The 24,105-nt window shown below is 37.3% G+C and overlaps 1 protein-coding gene across 11 annotated transcripts in view; it reads left to right on the top strand.

The window, feature by feature from the left end:
• The window catches only part of LOC118793016 (receptor-type tyrosine-protein phosphatase delta-like), a 387,427-nt gene that overhangs the window by 200,679 nt on the left and 162,643 nt on the right, over nt 1-24,105 (top strand). For all 11 annotated transcript variants that reach the window (XM_036550950.1, XM_036550955.1, XM_036550949.1 and 8 more), the window contains exon 8: nt 20,887-20,924. The gene's annotated coding sequence lies outside the window, so the exon portion shown is untranslated. The remainder of the gene's footprint in view (nt 1-20,886; nt 20,925-24,105) is intronic.

Raw genomic sequence — 24,105 nt, 5'->3', positions numbered from 1 at the left:
TCACCATGGACAGGGACAACATTTTCAGTCCCTTGCTTGGAACGTCTTCACATTTGTCAGTTTCTCATGGACCACACTTCATCATTTAGACTGTCTGCTGCCTGCACCGTGCCTCAGAACAGTGTGAGCCTCACCTTTGTGCTGAGTGATCAGGACAACTTGTCTGCTCTTGTTTCTCTTTGATGCTCAGTGCGGTCTCATCCGCGCACCGAAACAGTGTGAGCCCCTTATGGGTGTGACAGAACTGAAACGGTTGATGATCGTAGGCCCGAGCGTGTTTGCATCCATGCAGGTGCTGAGTAGTCTCTCTGTGTGCCAGGGATGTGTATAGGGCAGGCCTACTCACGGCCTAAATCAGTGAAATAATATCATGTCGTGGCAATTCTTCTGTGTTTACGAATGCGTGCGGAGCACACAGCCCGCGCGTAGAGACCCTACCCGCAGGTATTCTAAGTGTTTGTTAAAGCGGTTTTTGACAGCTATATTTCCCCATTGACAATAAAGTCTGTGTGAAATTATTCTGTGGAGGGAAAAATTGAAAAGTCCCCTGGGGCAGGAACTTCATGCGAGAGCACATGGTGAAAAAAGGCAACTATATATCATCTGTCAGATAGCTTAGAAGATACCAGCTGAGCTGACAGCTCAGAATGCCCATGTCATTTGTCGCATTGTGTGAAGGGAAACTAGTATTTTAGTTCAAAAGGAGAATTTTGTAAATTATCTATAACTTTCAATTGACATTTATCTGTAACTCTGCATTCTGTGAGCCAACTCACTTACATGATGTGAATAGAGGAACTAGTTTGTCCATTCCTGCTTTTGGTTATTCAGAATGCAAAGGAAACGAATGATAACCAGATTTGATTGTTGTACTCCTTTGTTAAAAGTTTATGCTTATTGTTTGCTTGAGCACATTTGAGAATGCGTCCTTTATTGCGCTCAATAAATCTCAAAATATAGTTAGCGCTTAGCACCCTATGTTATTTTGAAAGATGTACTTTGTATTGAACTGCAAAGAAGGAATTTTCATGGGGATTCTAGTGCTCTTGTGAGCCACACAAGTCATTAAAATGTTTTGCATATTTGCAGAGATTAATTCGGACTGTCAGACGCAGGCATGGTGTTGTATAAAAACTACGGCCCAGAAGTGAGAGAAAATGACTAAAGAAAGTTTTGCTCTGTTGTGATCTCACTATCCAATCAAATCACACTTTTGTTCCACAAGCCTCACTATTCATCACAGGCGTGTGGAATGGGAAGCAGAGCTTATTTTATTTTGCCCTCTGGCCATAATGCTTATCAGTGCCCAAATGTTACCCGAAGGGTTTCTTTTTTGTCTTGCTAACTTGTTTTTAACATGATTGCGAAAGTGAAAACCTTTGACACAATAGTCAGTTGAGTCTACGTGAAACCTGCATGCAGGGCTTTGTGCTAGCCATCAACTTTGTGTGTTTGTGAAAAGGCATAGCAACAGTGTAGTGTCTCTCAGGTCAGCTGACAGGAAAGTCAGTGGGAGGTCATTGCTTGTTTGCAGAGTATATGATAATGATATTACATACTGGATGGAGATTTTGACACATAGTTTATATCAAAGTGACATACAAGGGCAGCCTTACAAGGGTTGATACATTAATCTCAGGAAAAATGAGTTAGAAGTTGCTAAGGGCTGGAATTGGAAGTCAAGCCCTCTGCCTCTGGTGATAAAATAGGATAGATGTGAAGTTTTGAAACTCTGGCAGTTAATGGATATGCAGTTCCACTTCTGATTCCTATCAAATTCCAGATAATTTAATAATCAACACATCAATCTGCTATTATCTATAACATACTTGTAATGCCACATAGTGTATGCATCTATTTTTATTATATGCAATTACCTTCAACTGACTTTATTATGTACAACATATTTGTGATGTCATATAGTGTGTGTATCTATGTTTTTGTAATTGTATGCGATTACAGTCAACTGACTTCAAAAAAGTATCCTGTTGGGCAAAAACACTTTGACTTTTTACTCTCTCCCTCTGACTTGCTGTGGCTGTTCTCTCTCTGTATGTTTCTGTCTATGTGTAATGCAAAATCCCAATATATGTGCTATTAGAGTAATCAGAGTAATTTTTAAAGGTGATATTTTAAAGGTGACCATTCATTTAAGTCTAATCATGGTCAACAAAAAAGGGTATACCTCATAAGAATTCATAAGTTTAGAGCTGATTCCATACACTATTATTGGCAATATGTATAACACTATTGTAGATATGTAGTTACCAACAAGCAGAATTATTCAATAATTCTTTCACTGCCACATTTGTTTTTGAAGAGCTTGTGTTTACTATTAGGAGTGATCATTATCTGCTTATAGTAAAGCATTATCACAGATACAAAGACCCTTTATTCAGGAGAGCTGCTCTATTTCAATCCAGCATTATCTGTTGGACACTTACAGCAATAAAGCCCTCAAAGTCCATTATCTTTTACTCCTGATTGTTATAAATGAGGAATCTGGATGGGAATGTACATTGCACTTGGCCTTTTTCAAAACCACGCTGCAAACACATTAGCATGGAATTCTGACAAAAATAAATAGCAATGGAATAACTGGACTCCAAAATTGTATTTCTCCATGGCCAAGGCTCATACAATCTCTTTTTTTTTCAAATCAGATGACATCAGGCAGAGAACTGGGCACAGTTTGCCGGGAAGTTTGTTCGCATTTGTTGCTAGATGCAGTGCATCTGAATGGCCTGTGTTCTCCACTGGACCTTGTCAGAATCACACGCTTGCTGCAGGGCAACAGCAGCAAAGATCATTCAACAGGAAAGAGAACAGCTGTGTTCCTGACAGCTGGAGCAGTCGTGACATCCCTTCACCAAACATCGGGCACATCTCAGACAGCTATACACATCAGGGGGTCCTCGCAAACTGCCTGAGATGTGTGCCATCCATAAAAGAGGGGTCCTGTTATTTTCTGTGACACCTTTTCATATCATTAATCTATTAATAACTGTGCCTTCAGGGTCCATGATTACAATTATCACATTGCCTCTGTGTGAGCAGAGTTGAAAAGATTATTATTTTATATACATATATATTATATTATTATTACATATATTATTTTTTATACAATTAAATACTGCAGTTCAGGAAATTTGAAAGTAGAATGAGAATTATGTTAACTAAATCCAATAAACAACAAGTAACACAGGTGAGCACATCAACAAGTCAATGAAATTGAAGGATGAATTCAAAAGTTTATCCATCTGTCTATCTATCTATCTTCATTTTACTAAATGTGGTATGAGATTTCTGATATTTTGAAAGGCAGAAGTTGTAGAGATTAGTTTGAAGCTTTGTCTAACTGCTTTCTCAGACTGATGCTAGTCTAAAATCATGTATGTTAGCTGTCAGCTTCTTTCCATTTTAAAATGATGTTTGAGTACAAACAAACAACATTGATTTCTCACTTTAAACAGCGGATCAGTAAGTGCTCGATGCATGCATTTTAATAACAGCATTGGAATGAGAGGTGGAATGCATTAGACTCAAGCAAGTTTGATATTAAAAAGAGAAGAGAAGGTCTGAATACCCCAGGCAAATAAACATAATCACCTTCAAAGCTTGACCAATTTAATTGCAACTTCATTTCATGAATAAATACACCATGTAACTAGGCTGCAATAATGAGATCCATTAGAACAGGAGATGTGGGAGGACTGGTTTAAATAATTACAAGAAGATGCCCCCGAATCTCTTTGATTATAGCACGGAGTCTACCCATTGTCTCCAAACACATCTCGAGAATCCTTCCCAGGGCTGTTAGAGTGAGAGCACTCCTTTAAATGCAGTCTTTTTTTTTGGTGTGTTTTTTTTTTCCCCCCACTGCGGTAGCGATGCCTGAGTGCAGTGTGACAACAGCCGTGGCATTGCGCTAGACTTTACAGCTGAGACCGCGGGGCTTGTAAATGGTCTTCAGATTGAGAAAAGTCGCTGAACCGTGTCGCACCTTTGCATGGGAAGGCTACCATTGTGCATGGTTAATCAGCTTTTGTACACTGCTATGATTTTTTTCCATACAGGCTGTTTGGGAAAGCTACACACCCTGTCAAGTCCCATTCGTCTCATTAGAATCAGACACAGGGAAGGCGAGTGGTGTCCAGTTTAAACGCACATCTACAAATGGGTTTAGGAAGCAAACAGGCTTATTGTGGATTATTTTGCCAAGCCTGTTTATGCACATCAGATCAAATGCAAAAGAAACAGGGGGACATAAGTCTGGTCACTGAAGAATTAAAAATGGTCACAGCATTGCAAAAATGGTCTCAGGACACTTGGCCCTGAGCCAGTGACCTTTTCTTTTGATCTGATGTACATTAACGGACACAGAAAAAGTAATTCAATGGGCAATGTAATAGATACTGTATGTAAGCATACTGGCTGTTCAGGTATATTTTTGAGCATGTGATGACTTGCATAATTTTTTGTTTTCGCGATAATTTACACGCTAAACTGAAATTGCTGAAAAGGGTGCAATCTGGCTCCCATATGAGTTTTTTAACTATTTTATTGGACGCCAGAACATTTTTACCAGGATGTTTACTCTGTTTTTGACTTTTGATGTAGTATATAAATTCAGCAATCTTGGGAAGCATTAATTAAAGTGGGTACAACTGACGAACATTGGGATTATATGTTCTATGCTAAGCAACGCATCACAATAGGCTAGCCTTAAATCCTCAGAGGCAGTGAAGCTGAGAGGTCTGGGGATATAAATAGGAATTTGCCCTGCAAGACTGAGTAGTGTTTTCTCGTTGAGGAAACATATGTTCCAGTTCAGCTTGTGTGGTCTCAGATGTTTGTTAACAGTTGATTTCCTCAAGTTGCGCTTCTTTTGCTGCTTTATTGTACTAATTATTTCTTTGGAAATTACACTTGGGTTGCTTTTCATTTTGATTTGGTTAGAGCTCCCTGATTGCCAGAAGTATATGGTAATGACTCTGAAGATTTTATAAATGTACTTCAGCCCAGCTGCATGACACATTGATTCCTTAACACCATTAGACTTGAAATTATGAGTGAAAGCTCGCATGGGTGCTTATGCATCTGCACAGTCACATGCTTTTTTCATTTTCACAGAACTCAAGTCAGAGTGTACTGCCTCATGCATACAGTCTTGCTTTTATCGCATGTTCAACACCTGAAAATTGATCAGAATACATCTGTAGGTTAATAAGCTCTCCTCATCTTTTCTCTATTAAGAATTTCAGTAAAAAAAAAACTTGAATTGAAGGATAATAGATTGAAGCCTGCTCTTCTACAGAAATAATGACATGAACACATGTCACAGTTTATGTTGATACTGGCACTGAAATAGTATGACATTATAATAACATACCATCATAATTTATATGAGATACTACTTGGACCATACTGGTTTCACACTATCCAACTATTTTCCTGTTTGTATCTGATGTGTCTTATTGTTGTGGCATTTGCAGCTTGCCTTTGTATACTTATTACTGCCATAAAATATTCAGCATGACTGTTTCTCAAATCCCTATCTTTTATTCCTGCAATATCATGGCAGTTATCAGTAGGGCAGTACATAGACAAAAATATGAGGTCAGAGTCAATATGAACATGCCACTGACACTGATTTTATGTCTGCTTGTTTTGATATTTTGACACTTCTTCACAAATTTTAAGAAAGAACAATGCTATATTATGACTCTGAGGTAAAACACAATACAATTATTTCACAGCCAATATAAATCTGTTTCTTTTCTGCTAGAGAAGACTCCTTAAAATATGAATCCTAATACAAAATGTTAGGGTGGCATGTTCCATTAAAGTTTTATTTTATTTTGTTTTATTTAGTTATTTATTCATTTAATGAATGACTACAACAGCTCTAACAAAAAATTGTGTGTGCTGTTTATATATTCTCTGATGTGAAAAATAAGAACAACAGACTGCATGAAATTACCCTTGCTGGAATATGTCCATTTACATCACCAGAAACAATCATCAAAAACTATGAAATTTTTCAGGCAAAAAATGCTTTTCATGTGAACTCTAGCTATCATCTTGGCTTTTTTACAAAAGCACACAATCTTTATATGTACTACCAACATATTTTTAATATCAACAAATTCTTCTGTTCTATCACATCTGAAGATGGACTGCTATCAGGTGGAAATACAGATGGTGTTGTTCTCAATATACTCCATACGGTTTTAATGAATAGTTAACCAATTTTAGAATACCTGTTTATAAAGGTAGTAGACACAACACTGGGCTCAAATGTCAAAGTCCTAGGGTCCAATCCTATGTTATAGTGCAGGACTATTATACCCGTAAGCAAAGTGTTTTTTACATCAGTATCAATGAATATGGCTTTCTCTTTCAGTGGCATTCTCTGTTTTGCCCAAGCCTCCATTCAGCGACACATACAAGATAAAGCACCAGCCTTTGGGTGTACAGTGGGGAGCTGTGAAGCAGTGCAATAACCCATACAGCAAGTAATGCAGATTGTGGTGTATAGGTGCTGGTGGAAATGCCACCAGGGTTTCTCTCCCTTGCTGTGCATCATAGGTGTGCACTCCAGACATAAGGAGGCTCAGTTGGTTTTTTTTTTTGGTAGGATTTGTATGATTTTTTTTTTGTTGTTGTTGAGTCACAGCACACAACTACATTGAAAACATTTTTTGTCAGGGCTGCTGAAGGGAGCAAGACAGGAATGGATAGTTTCAAGTCCATTCAGATTTGAAAATGAACCAGAGGACAACACATTTGTATACTGAATCCTGCATCATCACAGTATGTGCAACATCATTGACTCTCAACAACGTGGAAAATGCTTCACTGAAACACAGTTCAGCATGTGAGTCTCGACAACATATTATTTCACGTTAAACTCAATGTTCTATTAAAGCAATAAACCACTATCGGCTGTCATACATGGCATCTCCCCTCTTTATCAAATAATTGATTTTCAGTATAGATGTGGCAGGTATGCCATCTGCCAAGTTATGGGTTGACAGGGAATGTCCCACGCCTATAAAGCGCTGAGGGGTTTCTTACAGTAATGACTTCAGTAACCCTGAGGTCTGATTCAAATATACTTTGACATCTGAGCAGATGAAATGATGATCTGAATTATAGAGTTTGCACAAAATTTCTTCATATGGGTTTTAAATTTAGTTTCTGCTTATCGAGGACATATACATGCTTAATGGCAGAACATTGCATTTCTGTGACATTTTAGGAAGGCACTGTGCTCTTTACCTTCATGTACTTGCAATGCAATTTTCTTTTTGATCATTCTTCAGTATTTATGATCATCCATTACTGTATGTGTTGTAACAAAGGATGGCAAGACATGTTAGGATAGGGGAAGCCATGGTGCAAAAAAAGTCAGTGTTTTAAAAGGAAACCTCTAAAATAAAATATGTAATTACTGTATCTGCACTCTTCTGTGTTACTGTATATTTACAGGGTGGCTGGCACACATATCAGACATATTGAAACACAGTGAATCATGACTTCAATAACAGAGGGTCCTTAGGGTTAGGGTTAGGGTTAGGGTTACGGTTAAACTATCTGGATCATGCAATCTTCAGAGAGATATTCTACTAATTACATGAAGGATTCCAGCAGACAGCATAGCACTTCATGATAGTAGTTAAATTACTCAGTGGCTCAAAAAGGATGTGTATAACACACATACCTGTGGCACATGATTCCTAATTGATTTCACAAGCCAGCTTAGTTTCTAATTACTTAATTGCCTTGGGAGATTTGAGATGGAGGACGCTTAACATGCCAGCTCAGTGGTAGTTAGTTATTAATCTATTGCATGGAGGAGCAGATATGACTGCAATGGAGGAATTAGTCACTGTATATAATATTTTGCATACTTTTATTTGTTATAACTGCAATAGACATTGTGTTTTTTAAGTATTTTTGTGTTACTAGTCGTAACATATTTCTCTGCCTTAAAATTCACTAAAATTGTAACTTGTAACCATATAAATTAAGCTTCCAATAAATAAAAGATGCACTTGCCTCATGGTGAATGTGTGCAAAAGAATGTGTACATTTCATTATACAATGTATTTGCTTCAGGGTACATTAGATATATTATTAATAGTAATGAGTGCATGTACAGTTTGTACTGAAATTTCATTAAGGGATATTTTAATAACATCAGAGTGCCCATGACAAATTTCAGATATCATATCATGTATCCAATTTGGCACAAGATAAAGCAATGCAAAATTATGACAATATTTACGGATGTGTCAGAGCAGGGAAGGTTTCATAATATAATTATATACAAGTGGGGCTTACAGGCTATGGAGACACTGACTGAATACTCTCTCTCTCTCTCCTCTCTTCTCTCTCTCTCTCCTCTCTTCTCTCTCTCTCTCTCTCTCTCTCTGTCTTATACCATGTCTTATAGCCTTTGTATTGGGTTGAGCAGGGTGGGCTACCTTCAGAGGTGTGGTGTTATCAACATAGCATCAAACTGATATTTTCAGTTCTGAGCTGGGTTTTCTTCTACCCTTGAAACTCATTAGGCCAAACAAGCTTTAGTCCAATGATGTCTGCAATTAATACCACAAAAATAAACAAGTGTGTTGCTTTTCAAAATGTCTGTAAAATAATTTGTATCCAACTCAGTCACATACAGTAATGTAAGACATTTCAACAAGTGAAGCTACAGCAAGTTTGATCACATTTCTTGTCCACACACACATATTTTAACAGGCTGATCATTTCATCTGCAAGTAATTATCCTGCACAAAATGTTCAAACTTTGAGATATGACAAACTGAAAAAAAATATTTTTGAGAATTATTATCCTTATTATTATGTACGGATGCTTCTATAATTTAATGGATTAAACTTGTAGCTGCTACCTAAGGTGCCATGATGTCGACATAGAGTGTGAATATTTGTCACCTTTATTGTTTTGCTGCTTGTCAGAGACCCATCAGAACTAATTTCTTTATGCCTTAAACGTTTGGCCATTACCTGACACAAGGAAATCTCATGCGAATTTGGCCAGTCAGATCAGATAACAATCCACATGCAACATTTGGCTGTGATTTAACTTCCAGTTATTAAAAATAATAAATAAAGGACATTTATAGGTGAATATCATTTTTTGAACTGTCAAAACACAAATTATTCCTACATAAATGGTACCAGTCCCCTGGGGAGTGGACACAATTATGATAACCATCTAACAAACTATGCTTTTAAGATAGAGCTACATGTCACAGCTGGTTGTGGCATGCTTGCACTTTGGGTATCTTTCAAAACCAGGAAAGAAGGATGATGTTTAGCTTGGTCTTGTCTTTAGAGAATATGGTCTTCATCTGTCACACCCAAGTCACCCCATGTACCTGTGAATAACATGCAGTTTTTGTACACTGAAAGCATTTTTGTGGAGATAGCATTTCCTTTGGTAATGCATGTTATGAGTTTGAATGGTACTCTGCATATGAATGGATGTAGTGTAACAGAGGAGAACGGTAGAATTAGTGTTTGTCAATAAGGGTGTTTAGTCTTAGTTTCATACATTATGTGTTCTGGATCTTTGTACATCAGGGCAGGTATGCCGCATAATTTTAACATTATTAAGCCAGTCAGCTAGGAGGCAATAGTAATCCATTATGAACATTATTTGCCATCTGTGTGGCTGCTATTCACCATCAGGTTTAAGATTTAAGGTATGTTTAACCTTAATGAAGTTATATGGCATAGAAATAAATGTTGAAGTGAGTCAAGGTTATTGCGGTTATTTCTGTGGGAAACCCCAAAAATGGCCTAACAATCTGTGCTGTGTACATTTGGGGTATGCTCACCAACCCATAGCTTGGCAGATTGCGTATCAGCAATCCCAGTTTATCTTCTTTTTCCCCACACCTATTTCTTACAGAATGCACACAGCAGCAACACAAGACCGAATACATTGTAGAAACACTGTCACAGGCAGATGCCGTGATGTGTAAAATGCAAAAGGTGCACTCAACAGACACCACATGGCCAACACCTAGTTTGTTTGGTACACTTACTGTCACTCTCTTTTTTGTTACTGCTATATCTAGTGGACAAAGGATTGATCCTGAAATATCTGTTAGGCAATCAGTTACTTACAAATTCACACATGCAAGAACAAAATAACTTTTCCATTAAACTGATTGTCCAAAAAAACAAAACAAAAAATTATAAGTTAAAAAAAATCAGAAGGTCCAGCTGCAGATACGGTATGTTGCATAAATAATGGATCATGGACTGAGGTCACAGTAATTTCAGCTACTGCTGTTTAGCCACAGAAATATCCTCTGTAGTTATATTTAAAGTGTTTTCAGATGGCCGTACACCAATTGACAATTAGTGTTGTAAATTACAATAGAGGCATGCTGTGTCTGTAAACCGTGGAGTCAAGAAAAAAAGACCTTCAAATGTCCTTTTTCCTTATATTTGCAAAAACAATATTGCAGTTTAACAACAAATTAGGGAGAATGTTATATTGTTAGCATTCTGATCAGGACTACTTATTTCATCTTCATAATGTACGCACATTCAATTGCTCTGGGGCAATTATCTATTGACAGCGCAAGCTATGAATGGAATACATAAAATCCATGCTGGGAGCTGTGTTCAACCTTTTAAGAAGGTTATTCACCTTGTTGTTTTCAGCTACGCAGAAAACACTGTAAAATGTCTGACATGAAGATATCATGTTTGTTCATTCTGAAAGAAGTGTAATAAAAATGCACAATTAAGAGAATAGTGTTTTTAATTAATCTTTTCTTTTTTTTCCACCAGAAATGAATTTCAAATCAAGACACTTAATGTGACTTTTGAACAGCCTCCCTGAGTCTCAATTCAAATTGTAGAACATGCAACCTGACCATCGTAAACATCATATTATATAGATTTAAAGACATCCAGCACTGTATCCAGTGCATCTTTTTAAAATGGTAATTAGTTTTAGGTGATTAGACACATAAAGGTAATCAACATCTTAATGTGCCTGGTTCATAGTTCTTGTCACAATCCATCATTCCCAAGTGTCTCTGTACGAGACAGTCCCTCTCTGTTTTTACATTACTTTTGTGAGTTCCTGATGTAATTCCTAGCAATATTACCAAGGATCATTGTTATTGACATAAAACCTTTAGGAACAGGTCAGTGCTTTTATCTTCCTAATGATGGATGAGGGAAGAAATGAGTCAAATTCACTATAAGAATAGCTTGTTTTATGCTACACTAGAAGAGACAAGTTAGTTATTCAGTTTGAAACATGGTTAAAATTATTACTTAGAAGACTGGAACTTTCACTAGTCTATCAACGGTCTCATACAATGAATGAATCACATATTCTGAATTAAAACTAATGATATAAGGATTGATACTTGACTTCTTTACTGTTGATGCCAATTCCCCATACATCACTCTGATTCACGTCTTAAGGATGTACATCGTAAAATCAAGAAATCAGAACTGTCTTGCACAGTGGTAAGAAGCAGGGCTGCACTGCTCTACCCTTGGGCTAGGTACCCAGAATTGCCTTAGTAAAATATTCAGCTGTATAAATGGATAACATGTAAAAACTCTAACTTATATTCTGGTTAAGAGCCTCTGGTAAATGACAGTAATGTCTCAGTATCCTTGAGATTTTTGCAATGAAACAATCCAAAGAGCATTTTAAAAACTCTTCATTTGTTATTAATTCTGTCTGAAGTTAAGATGCACCGGTGCATTCAGTCAGTAACCTCTCGAGACCATCCAACAATTAACGCACCGGTGCATCAGTACATTCCAAAGAATAACGGACAAACTCACCCCTTGTATGCCACATAACTAACTGTTATGCTGTGTAGCCATTCTGTATTGCAAAATAAGTAAAGGATAAATATTATTAGGAATGTTCTGTTAATTTAAGCATGGACAAAATTACAAACAATATGAACACATTATTGAGATAATGTGGTTGCGCGCTTGTCAACAATATATTTTATTACAGGGTGTTGTAAATATCTCATCAGTTTGGTCTGTGTTAATCTGGAAGGAGGGAAAACAGCAACAGGTGAAAACATTCATTCAAATCCTTCAACAGACAGTGATTTGACAGAATCAAACTACAGCCCTGGAGCTATGATGAAGAATCAAACTACAACCCTGGAGCTATGAAGACGAATCAAACCACTACCCTGGAGCTATGGAAGCAACCCTCACTGGCATTCAGAAAAAAAAAGTCTGCTATGGCTTTTGTTTTGTTTTTAATTAAATTCCTAATTTAAGCTTTTTTTTCCTTTCTTTCAATGGCTCCTTCAGAGGTTAATTAACTTCTCTCATATTGTTGATTTGTTGTCACATGGAACACTCTCGCATAAGTTAAAATAATTATCACTTTCTGTTGAGGTGCTATTTTGGAGGCTTCTGAAAATAACCGTAATTTCACGTATTTATAATTCTAACGTTGGATAAGAACGCCACATTCTATGTTCAAAATATCATTTGAAGTTTTTCAGCGCTTTCCCCTCTTCTGCAGCCGTAATCATTCACAAAAGTTACTTTGTCTTTTTGTTGTACAACTTTGTGGGTTTGTAGAGTATGTATAGGTTGCTTGGTATCCAAGTCTTTGATATTGCAAGGGGGTCATTATTACCTATGGTTTTCCATGTTATTGGCAGTGTGCATAAGCAAAAACTTGAATAAAGAGTCAGTGTAGAGTTGATTATGATTATGGTTGATTATGACCTTCACCAACTTCAAACTTCTATAAGTGGCATTCAATAAAACTGTAAAACTGTACTGCGTAATATAAAATGATCTATTTTTGCTGATTGTGATGGTGGCTGTGCATCCTATGACACAATATTTTCTCCTTGTAGTTAGGCTCAGATGTTTTCAGCATGAAAATTATTGCAATTTTCAAACATCAGATCACTTGGCACTTTTTTCTCTTTTTTCTACCTAAATAATTGTCTGAACCCCAACATCTGCCATTTGTTGGCTAAAGGAGTAAACACAAAGACAATGTGTTTTCAGGATTTCCAAGCAGTTGGAGAGAGAATATATGCACTTTCATAAGCTTAGTGAGGCAGAAAATAGATTAGGAGGCAGAGAGGAAATAATGTGTCAGTCAAGGAAGAAAGTCACAGCTACTATAACATGGCCATGCTGTGACCCAGAACTGCAGTCATGTGATAAGCTTTTAGCTTTTATACATTCCACCACAATCAATAGTGTGCTGCTCACTTGTAATTTGAGGAAAAGGTAAAACGAACAGGAAGTTAGGTTGGCATTGTGTTCAGATGCAATTACCTGGAATACAGTCAGAGGTATATATGATGTGAGCAGAACCCACCTTTACTATTTTGATATCACTAATTAACTTTCTGAGGGCATGCCATTCTATTTGTGTACGTGCAACAAGTCAACAAAGATCCAGGTTTTAATTTAATGAAGAAAAACAATTAAGTACCTGGCATGAGGCCCCCACAATTGCGTGGAGTTTTCAGCTTGAAACACAGTGCTAATGTTAGCTCCTTGGGCAGAGATTATCACATAACCAGGGGAGTTTGGCTGATGTGAGTTGAAGTGCCTGCAAGCATTATTGATAATTGCTGTGGCAGTTCCCTTGTCAGACAAGATAAGTGACAAGGGGATGAATCCTTCATCTATGCCTTTTTTCCTCAATTATGACAGGTCACTCAGTTGACTTATACTGTATATTCATGTTGAAATGATTTGGCTCTGCGAAGAAACACAAATACAGAAAATAAAATCAATACACAAGACAATGAGCTTCACCTGCTTTCAAACATTTTTTGTATAAATGCTTTCTTTGTAATGGCACAATTCACTTGGCAGCCTCAATGCTGGCAAACAATTGGTTAGATTTGTGTCTGTCACAATGCAGAATTTAGATGAATTACACGGTTAAGATTACATGTGTGTAATCAGTATGACCACTATATTTCTTTCTTATCAGATACTAATGCATATGTTTAAGCATCAAACTTGTGCTCAGTGAGTAGTTTTGCACAGCAGAATGCTATGAGCTGAACCCAGCCACAAATAATCAAGAAGAGACCAAGACTGTGTTCTACACAGCATCATTAGAGTACAACTGTCACATGAGGAAAGTGACTAATAAATCTATTAATTTCCTAATCCAATCCAATCGAATGCAGTCCAATCAAACCACCAAGGGATTTGGTTTCCAGGTGTGAAAGAGGAATCTGCCAGTCATTCATATCCACTGCCTGTCCACTATCTCCTGTGGCTGCCTGTTGGCCAGCCTCAGTGCCAGGGGTAGTGGCGTGGGGCACCAAAGCACCAGAACTCATTGCCAGCCTGAGAGAGAAATAGCATTCAAGAGGATGGAGCTCTGCTGAAAGCCATAATGCCAAGTAGCAAGGGTGCCCAAACACAAGCGTAGCCTCCTGTGAGATGCCATGCTAAGAATTATACTGGGTTAGACTTTTTCAGTTAAAGAAGGTTTTCCATACTGTGAGTGTGTAGAACATTTTCAAATACAAAGATATTGCAACACGTAAGGAATGGTTTCTTTCAAAGCATGTTTTCCCTGGGCAAAGTGCTTGGCAAAGCAGTAGGACAGATTTGGAAGCCTATTTTGGATCACATTTGGATGAACAGACAGGGAGAATGGTCCCCAGTACCTGTTTGCAGATGGGTCCTGTCCAGTTGCTGAAAGACTAGGTGATAAAATACCTGGAAACACAGTGCTGTGGGAAAGGTACTGGCAATCATAATTTTATTTCACAAAAAAAAAAAAAAAAAAAAAAAAAACAGTTCAGTGGATGAGTAACTACAGCACCAGGTTTCAAATATGGATTCTGAAGTAGCTTGTAAATTGACTGACAGTAACCATTTTCACATAACAATGTGTGGATGTCACAGAATATATATGGCGCCTACCATCATGCCTGAATCCTGCAAAGTGAGAGAGCTATAGCATGTGTGTTTCCAAAGCACTGCGAATATGAACTTCCAGAGGGTCTATCCACAAGGTGGTGGTCAGTTGTTGTATTTCACAATGTAATAGATCTGGCAGTTAGCAATCCTTTTGTTTGTACAAAATGGGCACCCCGGAAAATACCAGTTGGAGAGATTTCATCTCTCATTCGTCTCACTGCAGATATTTGACAAAGACATATGGGTGAGCAAACTGCAAAACAGCAGGCTGCAAACCCTGGATTCAGTAATGCATCCGGTGACACAGGCAAACACAACACAATGCCGGTGAGCTTAATCCGAGAAGAATAGAACTGCAGAAGCATTTTCCATGTGTATAAAAAAAAAATCTAACTAGGAAATCCACAGCATACTTTGGAAACACAATCACAGTATGAGAAAAATCAAACGCCACAAAGACATTTTCTTTTTTCTGTAAGAAATGGTGTATTAGTTCCCATTGCTCATCATCAGTAAATTTGACTGTTTATTTCATTGTGCAGGGGATGTACTGGTGTTTATGATATTAAAAAAAATGTAGCATGTAGGACAGTGGGCTAGCTGGAAGGAAGAAAGTAGGGGAGCATAGATCACTTTCAAGTGTTTTTATTTCTGTCCCTTATAAATATATTGGTTTGTTTCCATACTGATGGTTGGGTTGATGGCCTCAAAGACCCACGGGTCCAATCAGTTGGAATTGGATTCCTTATATTGTCTTGTGGGTACAGTGAGATACAGGTAGTAGACATCTGCCACATTTCCACTTCATCGCTATCCCTCTAACTCAAGCAACCAATGCAAATGCTAGTAAACCAGCTAAAACTTCCACCTGGTTACTAGCAGTTTGCTAGCTAGTTGGAAATATGAACCAACTTGGCAGAGTATAATGTCCTCCTGCACCCTATGACCTATGATATTAGATAGCTGTCCAGTTTGCACGCTATGTCAGATAACTTACTCCTTCACGATTTCCAGTAACCAAACACCGTGTAACCACACCTTGACCAAACCAAATAATAGGTCGTCAACCTTATCTGGTGTGATATCAAAATGACCTTTTTAGCGTGGCTGTGCATTCACCCATGGCTGAATGTGGCTGATGGGATGCCATACCAATCTGGACTGTACATTCAAGCTTGGCTCTTCTACACACTGTTGACCAAGTGCATGTTCCCTATACAAATAATGTCACTCAGCTTCCTCCAGATAACTAGTGGCATAGCTAGACTCACAAATAACATAGGTCACTGGTATAAGTGCACAAATCCAAAAAGCTCAATCAGATGATGTACCCCTAAGACTTAAAATACTTCATGCTTGTAGAAAAATGTTGGTTAGTTCTGTAATGTTTTGGCAGAAGTCCTTGGGAAGCTGCTTAGCGCATCTAGCTTGTGAAACCTGGAATTTATTTTTTAACAGGTAACAGCCATGACAGTTCTATCATGACAGATCTATATTAATAGAATATCCAGGTATTTGCCATTCGCACATTGAAAAGTAATGTATTATAAATGCCACCTATAAAGTAGTCTGTTACCATCTGAGAGCCAAACTATAGATCTCACTGGTCCAGAGTAAAGTAGAACTCTTGTCTTAGGTTTGGCAGCTAGACTGATGTTGAAATCGATGTAATGGCAGTTGTTGAAGGATTTTCAATTGCACTTCAGTTGATCACTGCCTGTCAGATACAACTGAAGGATTTCTGAACAGTTCTGAGGGGAGGAGGGAGGGTAGAATGGATCGTGGGAAAGAAGCAGATTGACCCTGAGAATACAGCCATATAAATAACGCTTCATTTAAAAAATACATTTTAAACCTATAATGAAGAATGCAAAGGGACAACCAATGAATATTATAACAAAGTGAATCAACCAAAAGATGAATAATTAGTAGCATTTATGTTTTTGGTAATACTCTATAATTCTCAGAATAGATTTACCTATGTGCCTATAATATTGATGAATATATATGAATGTACTGTCAGAAACAAATATTTAACACACAGGACAACCACACTGATTGGAACCTTTCTGAACTGAAGGTTATCTGATTCACACACGGCATCTCAGTGCGACTGACATTTTTCACATTTGTAGAACCTTTGGAAACCCAGTTTCAGTAAGCTTCATTGTAAAATCTGTTACAGATAAGTTGGCATATGCCTTTAATTCTTATAGCAATTTAAGGCAGCCATAAAGCGTCTTATCTACACATTGCCAGTGTACAGGGTAACCTCAAAAAGCATAGCATATACTTGATTTTATAATGCTTTTTCTTCAAAGTGATCAATTCCATATGCCTAAATAGTATCCACAATTTGTGAAATAAGATACAATATAATTGAAATTCTCAGGATGTTTCAGGTATTACAGTGTTTCTTTCCTTTCTTAAATGCTACATTAAGGATTCATGAAATGCAGTCCAGTACAGAATTCTGTTTTTAGGGACCCTGTTTTGAATTGGCTGTGGGCTACTTAAGTAAGAACGTCTCTACATGGTAACTGGTTTCAGTTTCTCGAGGCTCATGAAACAGAAGCTGAATTTTACCACCTTCACGTGAGCCCCATGGTATATCAGTAGCAGGAAGTAGATTGATTTCAAACTATTTGTGTCTCAGAGTTGGAACTGGTCTTATTTCTGATGTTGCCATAACCAGTCCATTCATGTTCAACCATTGGGTATAAATCTTGAATGAAGTTGGAAGTGATCAGTTGGCATCTGCTAGTGATCACTCAAGCATAACTATTAATCTTCACTGTAATCCCTACTGACATTTCCCAGCAACCAATGCCAGAACTTCTGTATTAATGGAAAATTGTGTCAGACCTGTAATATCAATCTCTACTCCCATACTCTGCCTGCATGGCTTGCTACCCTACCCTGTATGTGAGCATAACTATGTGTCCAAAACACATACATAGGCTCACACATACACTCACGTTTAAATACACACAGAGCAGTTGAAGATACCGGACGATGTTTATATTTTATTTCGATATCTTGATGTTGGACAAGTTGTTTCACATGTGACTTCCCTGGCCATTGTCGTTTACAGCTGCAGATGTGGTATTGTCAGCAGGTGCAGATCAAAGCGTTTGGCAGCTCTGGACCTTGACATCCCTGCTGTCAGCATCCCAGCGGCCTCTTCTCTTAATGGCAGTTGTAGCTTTTGGTTCAACCATTTATGTTTCCCCTGGCTTTCCACTGAAGATCCACATAATCACATCCATATTTGCATATGTGTAAACTGTGCTATTGCATACAGTATGGTATGTTATAAATGCAAACATGACCAAGATAAGTTTTTTCAAGTTTGCTTGGCCTGTCAGGAAATGCTGTTAATGAAATTATATTTACTGTGGACTTGTGGAAGGAAATGTGTCATCATCCCTTTTTGAGGGTAAAGTGTTCATTGGGTAATGAGCACTTTTAACATAGTGAGCCAGGAAATTATTTTGTTCAAAATATGACTCTAAGCATGGTTCAGGGAATGGCTCAAACATATTTCCAGAATTATAGATTTGTTTTGATTAGAACAAATATGCCAGGTCATTATTGAATGGATTGCACAATAAATTTCAAACACTGTGGAAACAATAAGCTCATAATATTTCTGGAAGTCAGTGTGAACCTTAAAAAATATTTTGTGACTATGTATTAAATCATAGGGTGCTGGCATGAAATAGTGCACATGTACTGCTGCAATCCTGTTTAAAGCTGCATTTCCAGTGTGTTGTCGTAAATGTACTGCGTCTTTAACACAAACTGAAAGGTCTACACGGCAATAGGTATTTTACAGCTGCTCATTTAAAAATAAATGCTGTATCACTTCACAGATAAATGTGTTCTCCTTTACAGAGATCATTCTTACTGTTTCACAAAGGCCTTAGCTTGGGCCATTACCTCTCCATATTGAAAAGGGACTGACTCTTTTTTAACTGCCATATTCCTCATCTACTAATCTTAGAGATTAATCTGTCCATGAGAACAGAATTATTTGAAACTTCTAAGAGGACATATTTTCAGTAAGAAATATGAAATTAAAAATAAGCAGCCACAACTGAACAGCCTCTAATAAATAAAAGGTTTTTTGAGTGGCAGAGTCTGTTATGGTTGACCAGTTCTTGTGACCTTGATGAAGTTATTGGCCACTCTTTTTATTTTCTTCCAACTGGTGTGTATTTTTATGTGGTAATAGTATGCTATGGATGCTCCAGGCAGAGAGACAGACCATGAGTTACTGTTAATTTGTCCTCTTTTTATAGCATGGCCACCACCATAGTAACACCATTTTGTTACTATGGCCGACACAATACATATGTAGGTGTGGCATGGCCATACCACTTTTCATTGAGGGTTACTATTATCAAGCATCCCTAAAATACTCTGAAGTTTGCAGCAACATGACAATAGTGTGTGAGAGTGAGCATGCATGTGTAAATGTGCATACTGTGTACAACCTGCCTGTATGCAGACTTGTGTGGGGTAATGTAATTAATACATATGAGCAAGTCTAAATTTTAGCTTTTCATGTGACGTGAACATCTCCTTGCTCCGTCCAGATCTTTGGCAGATTCACTTGATGTCCAATGGGAGTAGTTTAGTTGTGTGGCTGCGTGGTTGTATGCAAGTTAACTGTTACATGTTTGCTGCAGGTTCTGGTAGATAGTTAAATGGCAAGCTTTCCCTTAACATGACAAACTAGCTAGTAAATAGTACTGCTAGCTTGTTACCTATGCTCACTAGCTAGCAAAAAGTATCTCTGTATGTTCCATGTATGTGCCAGCTAATTTTCCCACTAGTCTGCTCATTATTTGCTGAATATTGTTTGCTAATACAATAATACATGAGAAGGTGTGCATTATTGCCATTATCTGCCAATAATGATGATAATAATATGCACAGTCGATTGTATTGTTGCATTTCTGAAATGAATCCACATGGTCATAGATCTACAATAGTAGTAGTACAGGTGTAGCAATAGTGATAGTATTGCACAGTATTAAACAGAAACACTGATAACAATATTTTCCAGATATTAGATAGCTTTACAGATGATTGCCATTTTCATAGCAAAATTGAGAGATCCTGTCCTTATGTATTATCTGACCATATGGTCATGGAAAAGTGGAGTTAATAGAAATGAGAGAGTTGTGTCACGCTGTGCATAATCATACATTAACAATGAAAGGGGGGAAAGGCAATCAAGTCCTGTTTATCTCAATAACCGTTCATCCTGCTTATCTTCCAAAAATGAACTCTGCATGAATCTACTGGGCCCTGAATACACTGACAATCACTGGCAAGGTGGCGCTGCCAATCTCTGACCTTTAAACTGTGGCCCGCAATTTAAAATAAAATCCCTCAATTTCTGTTAAATACTTTCTTTCATTGTTCAGTGAACTTTTCTCCAGGACTTTGATGGCAGATACATCAAATTTAGTCCCGAGCTTGACATCAATAAGAAAGACCAGAACTTTGGCAGAAACATTCATAGATTCACTTCTTGCTTTTACATTTTTAAAGCAATGCAGACATGTACTGATTTATGTCCAGACACTGCCTTAAAATGACAACCAACAACAAAACACTTTCATAATCTGAAGCCATTTTGGTATGGTATGTAAAGTAGAAATATGAGTAATTCCAATTCCTATGCAAATTTTCACCCAAAATTGAAGACAAGTTCTATAATGGTTACAGTGAATGGCACCCTTAGTATTTCTTGGATGTATTCAATTCTACCACCTTTTCTAAAAGCATTCCATTGCTGGTCAGTACATTTTATGTACTGTAACAATAATGAAACATTATAACAATAACCTATTGATGTAATCATGCTAATTCTCCAAAATGATTCTAATTCTTGCCTCAATTGCCTTTCAGCTCTTGAATCATTGGGATAGTTATCGGGGTGCATAAAGGTAAGCTTTGTGGTGTACAAAAACTTTATTTGCTTCGGATTAAAAAGGACAATAGTTACGGCTATACACAATACTGATTTATTTTTGTCTGGCCTTGTCTGTTTTGATGCTTTTATAGATACTGTATGTATTTCAGGGAAGTGCTGTTAAGTAGTCTGATTTAGTTTAAACGGTGCATTTTAATTATTATAATCATTAAAATATGTATTCATTTATTATTTTAAGTTATGCCATTTCCCTTTGAAACAGTATTGCTGTCCTCAAGGAGATTTTGGTGTGATTAAAAAGGGTCAGATTACGAAAGATTGTGAAGGTTGACTGATTAAAAGAAAGAGAAAATGCATGTCCAAATCTGAAACAAGTCAAAATCAAAGATTCTCTGTGGAGAACTGTAGCGTAGTGTGTTTCATAAAAAGTATCTCTTAAACTTTTTCACTATTTCAAACTTTTTCAACTACAGTAGAACAGGTTGTGCTGCTGTGGCGAGCAATTTTACTTTGTTGCCTTTGTGCTGAATTTTGCTGTTTCTTGCAGAAATGTGGACAGGGGAAGCAGGGAAAGGGGACCGCTTTTCGTTTACTTTTATTATTATTGTATAAAAGACCCATGTGCTGCTTTAGCAGTCACTGAGTTCTGCCCAGCCAATCAGAACTCTTGCTCAGCTGTGTCTGACAGTGATTAATGGCACTGTAGCTGTCTTCTTCAATGACTATTCCCTGTTACTGTAGCAACAGAGAGGTGTGTGGTGGGACTGTATGGAGACCGGTGTGACTTGTAATAAGCTCTCAACCAATTCATTAAATTCACAGAGACACATCCTGACATGTGGGATAAGTCTCACCCCATGTTGAGGGGGTCACCCCCAGGCCTGTCTGAAACCATTATCAATGATGATGTTCAATCTAGGATTGTCCTATATAAATTTCATTGTGACTGTAAAACCTGAAAAATGTTGCTGTGTAAGCCCACTGCAATTATGAACATTATATTTCCATGATTTACATCTAAACCAACAAATTAATTGACATAAACCGAATGTGTGGAGAAAGATGTACTTTACTTCAAATCCAATGCTGTGCTGCTTGGATCAAACCTTTATTTTGGGATTTCAGAAAGTATACAAATAGTGATTCAAGAAACTAGTGAATTCAAATGTTTTACGTAAATTTGCAGTCATCTGTGCGCCTTCAACTCACATCAGTGTAATCTGGTGAAAACCCAGGCAGTGGTCAGGAAGCATAATTAGGTAGATGTCTGGGATTTGTCAGATCCTGTTAAGTGTACATTGTTAAACTTTTTTTTTGTTCTGTTTATGCCTCCAGCCCTTGTCTCAGTGTTTTACATATGAATGTGCATCAACATCCACAGTGCACCTGTTTATCACTTCCTTCTGGTGAACCTAGTTTATATTTGGAACACTCGAGTGAAAGACACCTTTGTCTCTTTAAAATGTGGAGTGAAAATGGCGCACTGCAATGACTGCTTTTCAGATACAGCTTTTTCAGCTACAGTATTCACACAAGTATAACCATCAGCGTTTGGCTTCTGGGCTTGCAGATTAAGTAGAGTTTGATGAAAGGGTTCTGATGTGGGGTAGAAAAGACCTACAAAGTGAGGTGCGGCTTCTCGCCTGCTGGCACCACCTGAACTCTTGCTCTTGCAGCTGTAGGGTTGTGGCACACAGACTGGCTGTGTGATGTGCATGAGGAGGCAGACAACGCCGCCTCTATTTCAGCAGATCTGGAAGTTTGGGATTGCTTTGCTTCCAGGAATACATTGAGATGATAAAGACAGCCAGAGATATATTTTTACCCCAGTAAATTCATATATATATATATATATATATATATATATTAGTCATATAATTTATTTGCAATATTGAAGAGAAACATATACACAAAACACATATACATATATATTTACATATATACAGTATAAAAACATATGTAAGTTTTTAGAGTTTTTATTTTCTTTTTATGTCATTATTTTGCCATATAAGGTATTTGCAGTCTCAGTTTGTCATTTGTAAATATTGTTGTGTATGTAGCATTATGTTGTATGTTATTTTCAGTGTTCATAGTGGTATCCAAGATATAGCTGAGATAATATTTTTTAAATATAAAGTGGGGACTGTTGAATGAAGCAGGGAAGCAGATTGTTTTATACTGAGTTTATTTATAGTCTCATATAAGTTATTGCTTTCAAATCAGTGTGGTCATAACCCAGTGAAGTCCTTTTGACACTATGCATAGGCTATGGTGGTGAAGCCTGATGCGTCAAGTAGCTGAGAATGAGGCCAGCGATGATTAGGACAAGCCTCTGCTTAAATCAATAACAAGATTAACATTTGGAACTCTATCAGCTCTTTAAAAATATCCCAAGAAAAAAGATATTAGCACTGTTGCTTTCAAAATTGTCATAATAATATAAAGACAGGTTTGTCAGTGAAAAGGGGAATGCTTTAAGTGAACTGATAAATAAATAAATGGATAATATACTGTATATCCAAGGCAGAAAAATGCTAATGCTATTTAGCTACATTAGACGGGATAGAGGGATTTTTTCTCCTCTTCAGTGTGGAAAACAATAACCGATAGATATATCACTCTCCTGGTGACGAGTGATGTTAAAGGCTGCTGGCAAAAAAATTCTGGCAAGTCACATATGGGTCTCACAAAAAAAATTTTGTGTTGTGTAGGAGGTTTGAATCACACTTATAATTTATTTTCCAGTCACCCTTAAAGTCAGAACATATTTCAACATTTGCCTGTTCCTTAAAAATAGTTATGTTTTCAATTAAATGTGTTTTACATCAAATGTATGTTGATAATCTTCTAATCTGTGCAAAAGATGTGACAGCATTCATTGTCATTTCATGCACTAGTACACCAATTTGCTAGTAGACAAGAGCTAAAAATCTAATGAGTGATCAATGAAGTTTTGCTTTAGTGTTGTTGAGTGGTTCAAATTGAGGTACTCTCATCAGTTTATGGGTAGAATCAATTGCTTTGTTCACTACATAATGGATGACATATATGCCACAAAATTATTGGTTGCAGGGTGTACCCTATGCCTATATAGGACAGAGATATAGCCCACAGAAATAGCTGGCAACTGGATGTGATAATATTATGGATGTAACACCTGGATGTGATGTGTATAGTAGCTATGTGAGTAACTA

This window comes from Megalops cyprinoides, chromosome 18, assembly GCF_013368585.1.
Source record: "Megalops cyprinoides isolate fMegCyp1 chromosome 18, fMegCyp1.pri, whole genome shotgun sequence".
NCBI classification, from domain to species: domain Eukaryota; kingdom Metazoa; phylum Chordata; class Actinopteri; order Elopiformes; family Megalopidae; genus Megalops; species Megalops cyprinoides.
This window is presented reverse-complemented; position numbering and strand designations above follow the sequence as displayed.